The following is a 12,200-nucleotide window of genomic DNA, read 5'->3' on the forward strand; positions in this document are numbered from 1 at the left end:
TCTAAGGTCACACAATTAGCAGAACCAAGATTCAAAATCAGTGTTCTTTCCACCAAACCAATCTCATAAAGACTCCTAGAGGGGGACAACCTGGTGGTGTAGCGGTTAAGTGCACGCACTCCGCTTCCACGGCCCAGGGTTCACGGGTTCGGATCCCGGGCGTGCACGGGCGCACCGCTTGTCGAGCCATGTTGTGGCGGCGTCCCATATAAAATAGAGGAAGATGGGCACAGATGTTAGTCCAGGGCCAGTCTTCCTCAGCAAAAAGAGGATTGGCATGGATGTTAGCTCAGGGCTGATCTTCCTCAGAAAAAAAAGACTCAGAAAATATTCTGAACCATACAATTGTGTTTACTACTACAAATGATAGATGGAATATCTTGAAACAGGTATGGCTTTAAAATCCTAAAGCACATCTATCAACAAATACTTATTGAAAGAATGAAGCTAGGAAGTAAAGACATACGATAGAGAGAAGACCTGGGTGGCTTAGGTATTTTCTCAGTGGTGGAGGGAATGACAGTGATGGTAATCGTATTTGTGGGAGGTAGAAGTGAAGGTTTAATTGTTGTGTGTCAGGGTGTTTGTCTCTATCTAAGGAATTTACTGACTAAGAATATTCCCAATCTGTCTTTCTGACTATTTGCCAGGTGCAATTAGGGAAGGGAAGTTCTGTTTCTTATTTGCATTCATAAATAGCATGAGACTCAGGAGAAACTGCGATTTCTGCTGCAGTCACACAAGAAAATACTGCTTGTACAGCATCAAAGTTGTTATTTTCAAAGACCTGGGAGAGGATTCTTGTTCTCTGTAAAAAAATTCATTTCTTCAGAATACTAAATGCATTTAAGGTTTTTGTCTTATAGATCTAAGATGTCTTCAGCACCTTGCCATCCACAGAGCATCATCAACGTATTGTACCTCTGATCCCACACTTGCAAAGCAGTGGTATGAAATGAACTTCTGAAAGGAAGAATAATATCTTGATGATCAAAAGACATGCAGCATCGTTACTTATATTGTGCACTATGCATTTATTCATCCATCAGAACATCCCCTTGGTAACAAAAGAATCATATCATTCTGTATGTGTTTGCTTTTTAACATCTAACATAATAAAGAGGGTTACTAAGTGACTTTTTTGGGCCCTTTCATTATAATTAAAGTACCATTGAAAGAATCTTCAATTTTTATGCTGTATCAAATGGATTGGTTTGTTAAATTCAAACTAAAGCCATTACAAGCTAGAGTTTGTGAGATTAGTTGAAAAAAAAAAAAGTAAGCATAAATGCCATAAACTTTCTCTTTTCTTCCCTGTGGAGTTACTAGAAAATGCATATTATAGCAGAGGTCTTTAGTTTTAATGCTGGTTCAGTTGTGGCCATGGAGATGAGAAAGAATGAAACCCCTCCCCACCAGAATCTGGGGCAATCCTTCCATAGCCAGAGATCCCGAGGCAGCTTGTAAACTCAGCAACCCAAGGAGTTTCTCTAATCCTCCTCATCCCTCACTTCTATTAAGATAACACGACATGTATCAGAATTTACAAGCTGCTTTTCAGAAGCTCTGATTTCCCTTAAGGCTGTTTGTCTCTATGGCTCAAAGTATAGGTCACCATCATGACTCATTTTAATGTGTAGTCTGTGATCAGCCCTTGACATAGTCCCCACAAGATTTTAAAAATATCACAGCAACCTACTTTGTCAAGTCCATCAGGAAAGCAGTGGGCCATTTTAGGGAGCTTACAGAACTCTTAGTTTACTCAGTAGCGTAAATTTTCCAATATCAGAATCTCACACTTCCCTACTTCACAGCCTCTCATAAGAAGTACTGGTGTGGAAAATGTGAAATCTTATTTCAAATTATGTGACCTCCAACATCTCTCTTTTTCCCAGTCTTTAGAGAAAGCTCGGGTACCCATCTACTGTGAAGAATAGAAGAGCATTGCCTAGAACAGAGGTTCTTAACTTGGGATTGAAAGACACGTAGGAGAGTCTCAACTGGCCTTCAGGAGGTCTATGAGCACCTGAAATTTTACATGTATTTGCCCATGTGCATTTTTGTGAGAAGACCTAGAGCTGTAACTAAAATCTCCAAGGGGACTGTGACTCCAAAAATGTCAAAATCACTGCCTACAGTCTATGTTTTGCGCAATATGCATTTCTAACTTCTCACTCTAGACAACTAGGGGTGAGAGAAATAGCCAAGTATTAGTGAGGAGCAAGGGTAGATGTAGATCTTATCCTGCCCTACACATGTCCACTTATTTTTTTCATAGCTAAACAAGATGAGGAATACAATATTAAATCTGCCAAGAGAAGACAGAGAAAAAAAGAAAAAAGAAAAGAGACTTCAATTCACTTATAAGAAAATGGCATGTTATTCATATTATTCAATGTCAATGCTTACTATTTCTAAGTAATACAAGCTTACGTGAGTAAACAAGAAAAATAAATCAGTTTCTGTTCCCCCAGACTTACTATTTATTCAGGGAAACGAGAAAGAGGATGTGAAAAGTGAACTGCAAACATAACAGAGTGTATGTCTCAGTCTGTTCAGTCTCCCATAATAAAATACTGGGGAGCTTGAACACCAGAAATTTATTTTCTCACAGCCTGGAGGCTGAATGTCTGAGATCAAAGGTCTGGCCTATTCGGTTTTCAATGAGGCCTTTTTTCTTGGCACGCAGACAGCCACCTTCTCTGTGTCCTCAGATGACCTTTCCTCAGTGCGTGGGGAGAGGGCAAGCTCTCTCATGTCTCTTCTTATGAGGCCCCCCATCCTATCAGATAGGGACCTCACTCTTATGACCTCATTTAATTTTAATTACCTCCTTATAGGTCCACCCTCCAAATACAGCCTTACTGGGGGCTAAGGTTTCAACATATGAATTTTGGGAGGAATACAAACATTCAGTCCATACTGATTTGTGATACAAAAATATATCTGGAGCCAGCAAAGCAAGCTATAATGGCTAGAGAAAAGTGTATGGAGGAGCTGGTCTCCATTTGGGCTTTTAAGGATGAGCTTATTTCAAAATATTCTTTTTATTTTACATTTATGGTTTTCCTTCTAGAAATTTGGATATGTTTGAAAACCTTTCTTTAATAAGAACTCATCAGTTTCCACAGAATATATTTAAAAAGAAAAAGTGCCTCACTTATTAGACAGAAGCCACATTAAACGATTCAAATGTGCAGTAACTTGATTTCGGAGGGGAGGTGAGATATGTTAGGAATAAGCTCCCCATATCTCCAAAATCGGGTACTTGTGTGTGTACATACATACACATGTGTATAGGCATACAAATGCCATTTCACTTGTATTAGCTTTTAGAAGGCAGAAATCTTATTGTATGCAAAATTTTAATTTGTGCCTAGATTACTTGGAATAACAATTTCTTCATCCAGTGTACAAACTGGTAGTTGCTGAGTACTTATTATGTTAGAAACAAAGAATAAAAGAAGTAAATAGATGAAATACACTACAATTCAGTGAGTATAATGGTTGAAGCATGAACATCATGAGGAGAAGACATAGAAAATAGACCAGACATCTGGTGAGGTTGTGGAAAGTCTTGCAGAGGAGATGGCGCTTGAGCTGAATCTGGCGTAAAAGGTGGGAAAGGGGAAGAATAGCTCATTTCAAATAGGAGAACAGTTTGAAAAGCAAAACCACAGCATGAAAGTCAGTCCTGGGTAAGATTATACATGTCTCGCAGCTGTGTAGAGCCCCAAATTGCATGTGTATGCCCCTAATTTACATCCGTCTGCAAAACAAAGATAGAGGGCTAAGATTTTGACTCTTCCATATTTCTACTCTGTCAGTTAAATGAATAATATATAAATCAAACTGCACAGGTTTAAATCATAGTCTTGATTTTAACCTCTCTGGGCCTATTTTTAAATCCTAATTAAAATGATGATTAAAAATTGGAACATACTTTGCCTTATCAAGAAAGTGAGATTTGAGCAAGCACCTAAAAAAGGTAGGTCATTAGACAAATGTATATCTGAGGGAAGAATGTTCCAGAAAGAGGGAACACTGGTGCCAAGGCTGTGTCTTGGGTGTGCATGGTAGGAGGCTAATGTGGCTGGGGCTGAGTGATCAGGAGGAACAGTAGTGGGAAATGAGGTCAGAGAGGTAACAGGAAGCAGATCAAGTAGAGCCTGATAGACTGTCTTAAGGACTTGGTGTTTACTCGGAGGGAAATGGGGTGCCATTATAGGGTATTGAGCACAGGAGAGAAAAGATCTGCTTCAAGTTTTAAAAAAACCACTGTGTTGAAAATAGATGGAGGTGAAATTTGGAGGAATGCACAGGTAGTCAAAGGGGAACCCATTACTAGTCTATTACAGTAATCCAGGCAAGATATCTGGTAACTTGGACCAAGGCGATGGCAATGGATAAGATGGGAAATGGACAGGCTCTAGATGTATGTTGAAGGCAGAGCCAATAGCATGTCTCAATGGATAGGGATTTGGAGAGAAAAAGACTAATTAAAGATGACTCTCAGTTTTTTGACCTAAGCAACTGGAAGAATAAAGTTGCCGTATATGTATATGTGTGTGGGTGGGTGTGTGTATGTATGAATGTGTGTATGTATGTATATGTATATACATATAAAATCTACTCATACATATGTTATATTATATATGAAAAATTATTTAGCACATGTAAAACACTTAGAATAGTGCTTGGCATATATCAAGAATCCAATAAAAGTCATTTCCATTCATGTTTGCTTTACTATACATGTCTCTTTAGGGCCAACTTAGTTATTTTCTTGTGGGACTTTGACTCGTTAATAACTTCTGGGTCAGATCAAAGTTACCATACCTAGAAATTCAGCCTGCTGAGTGGAAAAGAAGTTGTAAAACTTTTCTTTGGCAGCTTTATTTCATGGCAAATCTCTTGGAAAGAGCAAAAAATCACCTTTGGAAAGAAAATGCAGGTGGCTAATAGATAATAGCTCCTAGGCTGTTTCATCTATAGAAAGAGAGTGTCACTGTCATCCTCGTAAAGGATTAGGCGAGAATATGGGGTTACACAATTCATAATGGAGGCTCTGACATGAGCCACAAGATTAAATTAGTGCTGGAGGAAGTCTTGTAGCTTGTCACTTGAACAGGAAGCTGAGAGAGTGATGTGACATTAAGTCAAAAAATCAAAAGTTTGAGGATCCAAATAAGCTTATAAAATGTTAACTCTCAATCATAGACCACAAACATGGCCATTTGGGAATCTTGCCTGTATCTTTGAAATACCCATATTTGTATTTAATACATAATTGTATTATTTATGTCAAATGAAGCCATATTTTCTTTCCCACACCTAGATAGAGGCAGCTGTTTTAAAATCTTACATAGGAATACTGTGACTAACTTGACAAAGTGACATAATGCTTGGAAATTTGACACATCACATCAGCTAGATAAACACCACCTTGAAACTGGCAGATAGGATCAGGGGCAGACTAGAATGTTTTCATGAGGAGTAGCCGGATCAAAGCTACTTTCTGTGTTTTCTTTAAATTATTATTAAATCAGAAGTAAGAAATTGACCCCAATTTCAGCAACATGAAAAAGGAGCTGCAAATCAATAGCCAGCTAAAATTCACCCCACAATGAAATTAAACAGATTATTAAGTCACAGAAGAAACCCCAAACACTCTCTAGTTTTCAGATGATAAATCTATTAGCAGACCTCCCTCCTAGGCAGCTTCTCCAGATTGTATAGTATACTCTGAATCACATATTTTTCTCTTGACATTTTAGTATCATAACAGGGGGTAAATGAAAACTTGAACTACCTGCATAACAGATTTTTGTTCAGGTAATTAAAGGTAACAGCTGGAGTTTTGACTTCTATTGACATGTTTAGGAAGAGTAAGAGAAATGATCCTTGACCAGTGTGCTGGAATCCCAGTGGGGGTGAAGTGGTTTTCCACAGGCATCATGATTAATTTGAGCTCAGAAGAGCCCTTACTACACATACTTCTCTGTGGATTTGATAATTTTGTGTTTCAAAGTATTCAACTATGACCCAGTTTGCAAATAACATAGCCTAGCAATAAGTTTGATAACCAGAATTTATTTTTAAAAATTTCTGTGTCCAAAGGATTTAGAATACTGCCTTAAATAACAAACCTGGATGACCTCGAGCACAAATCAGTTCTGTCCATCAGTCTCACAAATAGAACTGTGAATGTGTCTTCTTCTGCAGCCAGTAGGAAAGAAAAGAAACACGATGTCACACGGGAATTTACTTTTCTCTTTCCGCCTTCTTCTGCCCACTCTTTGTGGCATCTAGATTTCAGTTTTATACGTATAACTAGTCAGATAGCAAAGAAAGTCTGAACACCAATCTAATTAATTCAAGTACGACTGGAATAGTGACTTTTGGGGTAAGCTCTACCCTTTGTGTCATCATCACGTGGTGATGGTTAAGCTGATCTATGTTGCTGTGATCGAAAGCAGCCTACTGACCGCTTCATTTCAATTCCAGTTCTTTGGGACTATTTTGGTGCCAACGAAGATCCTGCACTTGCTTTGTGAGGAACGTGATTAAAGTTGTTATTCCTCAAATGTCAAAGGGCATGAGAGCAGAAGAGAATTGGTTGCTTCAGGTTTCTATTTAATCGAGGCATAAAAAGGATTCAACGTAGATGAGATATATAACTACAAGTGTTTGATTTGCAAAATGCTAGAGATTCGTTGAGTTGAGAAGTGTTGTATAAATGTAAGTTGTTATCATTGATTTTCTGAATAAACGGAGAAAAATGTTTGGGGAAAAAATAGAGGTGATAAAAAGGAGTGCATGCTCCTGTGCTCATGGTTGAATGCTCCTTTGACTTTCTGACGCTTCCCAGAAATTCAGCATTCCCACACAAAAGCCAACATCATTGTTGGACTAGCATGTTTATAATTGATGAAAATTCTTTATATTACTTTCTGCTGCCATTGCAATTCCTCTGCTCTAGGATCAGCCATAATGCTTGGAGTGCTTCATGATTTTGAGGAAGACCATGAAAGAGATAGTGGATTCCACAGCAGAGAGATATTTTGAAATTTTTTTTCATTGTGCTCGTTTTACAGAGCACAAAGAAATTTAAATATTTCCGAATAAGAGAAAGATCATGAAAAATTTAAAGTCAGGTTCACTAAGAATATCAATATTTAAACAAAATGACAAGCAAAAGAAAATTACAAGGTATCATCATTCATTAAATTTAAATTAAGCACTGACTAACTGTTACTTAGTTTTTAGATGCAGCAAACACACATGAGTTAGACAAGGTCCTGACCCGTAAGAGTATCCCTCTTTCTAAGGGAATACATTTAGGTTTTATGAAGGGAGCAAGAATTAAAATCTGAGTGGCTTGCCTTTAAGGTTATTTATTGTTTTGATTAAGGCAGAGCCTATCAGTCAACTTTCCAATTACTGCATTCTCACTAGGAGAGAAAAAGGCATGGAGAGTGCATTTAAGAAAAATGACGCAAGGTCTGGAAGAGCCAGAATAAGAAAACCTAGAGTAAAGAATTGCTTTTAAACATGAGATTTGATTTTATGGTAAATAGGTCAAGGACCCTCAATAAATAATTTCACAGTCTTAATAAAATGCTTCCACTATTCCACAGACTTTAAATGTATTGACTTTTCATCACTTTGTCCAGAAAAAATGATACTAGCTTCTGATGGAATAAAGCTATGTGGTAAAGGTTTAAACTTATGCATAAATTACTGATTCTCTTAGTAGCAGAAGAGATGACACTGATAAATAGGGTAGGGCCAAGAAAAACACTGCAGGCCAGAAAATTTTTTGGACGTGGTGCATTATAGAAAACTGATCTTAATAAGGTCAAAGTTATTAGTCTTCACTACACCTGCATGAGAGGTGTAACCTACATATACCATGCTCCCTATCTTTCTAAATTCTTCATTGAATCCAAGAGGAAACCAAATTTGAATTTATCATGGCTATTTTCAATACTATTGCATCCGTGGGGGAATTCAGCTATGGATTTAACCCCCCACGTATTCATCCAAGTCAAGATTTGAACACCCTGTGCATTTACTTGCTTAGTGACTTTTAAGAATCCAGATCAAAAAGATTGCCAAGCTCGGTTTCCTTCTTACTTTCAACTGGCAGTAAAATGTGAGGCCCTGCGTTCTTAAGTTCTCTGTGTAAACCATGTTTATTGACTATGAAGTAGGTTGGCTTAAGTAAATAAACAAATCCTTACACGTACACATAGAGGTACTTTAGATGTCCTCATGTTCTCCAGTAACTCAAAAAGACAGCTCCATTGGCCAGTTTGACAGATCCAGTAGTTACATGTGGGAGTAGAGTGCCTGCATTGTCTGAAGTGAGCATAAAATACTACAGTCACACGATAAGTGCTTTCTTATTGGTTGTGATAAAATGAAAATCAACGATGCAGGTTTCATCATTTAGGGAAGTAGCTTGGAGACACATTAGGATTTCTGGCAAGGCATTGTTGAGGAAGAAGGTAACTAAAAAGAAAGGCATGCAGGAAAACTACTCCTCACTACTACTACTTCTACTATAACTACTACTACTCCTTATAGTAACAACTAACAATAATTGAGTGCTTCCTATCTTCTAAGTGTTATACATATGTTATCCTATTTAATTCTTACAATAACTTTACATGGGAGGTATTAACACTCACTTTAGAGATGTGGCATTTAAGGCACAGAGGAGTTAATTAATTTGCCCTAAATTAACAGAGCCGCTAATTGATGGAGGTAGGATTTCCGATGTAGGAAGTCTGGATTCATTCTTAACCTTATTTTGCTTAAATCTCCTGTAATCCATTTTATTTGGGCACCAAATGTTAATAAGTATCTGCAGACAATTAGTCTATGAAGAGCAGAAAAAGAGGAAACCAAATATTTCTTCACAGTTTTTCCCCAGGACTAATCTGCATCCCACAGGGAAGGACACATGTTGGGTAGGCAGTGCAAATTGTTCATCTCTAGGTTTCCAGGATGTTGCTCAGAGCAAAGACAAGTCAGTGTGTGGGCTCCTTTTCCGGTGCCAGAATCAAGGCAGGGAAGCTCCATTCTTTCATCATTTCCCTTTAAATGCTACAGGCAGTTCTCTCCAAAGCTCTTGAAATTGGGCTAACTGATCATTAACAGTAATTGTTGGGGTCTCCTTTGATATTGAGGTAGGGAGATGAGGCTACATAGGGAGAATCTGTTAGAGTAAGATATTTTAAGAGAAGGAATTACTACATCCTAAATTTTATATTCCAATTTCCAAAGTCAGTGAAACCAATGAAATGGCTTCTACATTCTTCGGATTCTGAAAATGAGATCTCAGATGGACTGACTTGCCCAAACTCACTCAGTTAGTTGGTGTCAGATTAGACCCAGATTGGGCCAATCCCAAGTCAACCCCCTTTCTTAAAACAATTTAAAAGATACATCTGTTTATATCTACTGGGCACTTGGAATTAAATATGGAGCACACATAAGAAAACGTGATGTTCAAAGAGAAAATGATTGTGCAAGAAAACCTTTGAGGAAGTGGCTTTTGAAGTTAATATTAAAATGTAGAATAATGATGAGTTAGTAAAAGGAACAGGAAGCACAGTCTAGGTGGTAAGGATCTATATGTACTTCAGAAAAGAATCAGGACTGAAAATATAGCGACAATTGTCAATCAGAATCTACAGCTACTAGAGTGAAACTGTTATGTGGGGAAAATGTGCGAAACGGTGAAACAGATATTAGGAAGTGGGTTAGTAGGAAGTTTGCAGAATGCCTACTCTGTGCCAGGCTCCACTGAGTTGTTTTTCTTTTTTAAGATGTGCATTATCACATCTAACATTCCCAACCACCTCATGATGTAGCTGTGATTATTATATACATTTTATAAAGGAGGAAACTAAGATAAGTAGATGGTGGATCTAAAAGTCCAACTGAGACTAATTTTCCTTAACTGTTGCACTATTATTACCAAAAAATCTTAATAGGAAAAAGAGTATTGCATGTATAAAAGAATATTTGAAAGTTTCACTATAAACATATGAACTCCTCAAAACTGCTTTACTCCTAACTAATGGAAGGGTTTGAAGCATTTAATTCTCACTGAAGTAGTTATATATAGAAAATCTCTGAAGTTTAGCACTTTACCTTTTCAGGTCACTTTAAAAAGACTTTTCTTAGTTAGCTGCAAGGGATTCACATCATAAATTGATGAGAACTAGCTCCAAGGAAACAAAATCATAAATGTTTAAAGAACAATAAATCACGCATTAATAATTGAGCTTTCCACATTTCTCTATTTGAGGAGTGCCAATTAAATAGCACCTTGGAACCTGAGTGCTAGAATTGGTCATCTTAAATCCTGAGATTTTAGTCCCACATATTTATATATATTTTTTTGGTGAGGAAAATTCTCCCTGAGTCAATATCTGTTGCCAATCTTCCTCTTTTTGCTGAGGAAGATTGTCCCTGAGCTAACATCTGTTCCAAACTTCCTCTATTTCGTATATGCGATGCTGCCACAGAATGGCTTGATGAGTGGTGTGTAGGTCCGTGCACGGGATCCAAACCTGCAAACCCTGGGCCGCGGAAGTGGAGCATGCAAACCTAACCACTATGCCCCCAGGCCAGCCCCCCAAATATTTTTTGCAATACAAATATATGGGAAAATTGCAATGCTTTTATGAAAGGAATATAGCCAAAGAATTAAGAGTGCATGATTCAGAATCAGTCAAACTGAGTTTGAATTTTGACTTTGACACTAATAGGTAGGCAGCTATGTTCTTTAATGTGACTTAGCTTATCAGTATCTACTTTATTGTTGTAGGTACAAATTAAGTGAACTAATATACAGGATTATGTAGCATTTGGCAAATAGTAAGTCATGAATAAATTGTAGTTATTATTATTGGAGCCAGCCTTGAATAGTCTAGTGGTTAAGATTTGGTGCTTTCACTGCCAGGGCCTAGATTCATTTATTGGTCAAGGAACTACAGCACTTGTCCATTGGTTGCCATACTGTGCTGGCTGCGTGTAGCTGTGATGCTGAAAGCTATGCCACCAGGATTTCAAATACCAGCAGGGTCATCCATGGTGGACAGGTTTCACTGGAGCTTCCAGACTAAGACAGATTAGAAAGAAGGACTTGGCCACTCACTTCTCAAAAATTGACCATGAAAACCCCATGAATAGCAGTGAAGCATTGTCTGATATAGCACCAGAAGTTAAGAGGATGGTGTAAAAAAGACCGGGCAGGGTTCCACTCTGCTGTACACAAGGTCCAACTGGGAGTTGGAATCAACTCAATGGCACTAACAACAAGTTATTATTGGACAAATCAAACTAAGGCATGAAAGAAATTAACACACAGGAATCTGCTTTAGCATATGGCAGTCTCTGCGTATGTCTGCTATAGAAGCATTCTAGAAAGTTCAATCTCATTGGCCTGGTATGCAAAGATCTTCATGAGCTTGTCAGTACAGCACAGGGTAAAGAATGTAAGTTCTGGAATCCTTCTACCTGGCTCCAATCTTGCCTATCTGATTTTGGCTAACTGATATAACATCTTTGTGCCTCCATTTTCTCATATGTAAAATGGAATAGCAACAGTGTTGTAACTTTGTTAAATTAACATTTGTTAAGTAGAGCCCTGGGATGGTAAGCCAACATGGTTCAACAAAAGACCCTAAGGGAAAGTGAAATAGAGAAGTTTATTACTCATAAGTCCGGGAGGAGGTCCACAACATGCCTCAAGGGGCCACTCATGGAGGTCAAGGCAGGGCACAGGTAGAGAGATTGTGGCAGGACCTGGGACACATGCCTTTATTAGGGTCTACAGGTGGAGGGCTTTGGAGTTCCTATGCTAAGGCTGGAGCGGTCAATTCAAACCAAAAAGAGTGGGTTTTGGTGAGCTTCAGGGGAGTATTATCTAAGGAGCGCACAAGGAGAAGGCCCTGGGCAGTGCGAGAGAACGCTTATCACAAGGGTCCCTGGGGGAGTCATATCCGGAACTTACATTTACTTGTGACTCTGTAGGCTATTATCTAGGGCATGCACTAGGGCATGAGGACTAGAGCCAGTTCAAGGCCCCTGCAGGCCACTTGGCAACACACAATGGATGCCAAGACAGTAATATCATGGAGCAGTTTAGCTGAACGTTCAATAAAGAGTCTCTATGTTTG

This window comes from Diceros bicornis, chromosome 17 (genome assembly GCF_020826845.1).
Source record: "Diceros bicornis minor isolate mBicDic1 chromosome 17, mDicBic1.mat.cur, whole genome shotgun sequence".
Lineage (NCBI taxonomy): Eukaryota > Metazoa > Chordata > Mammalia > Perissodactyla > Rhinocerotidae > Diceros > Diceros bicornis.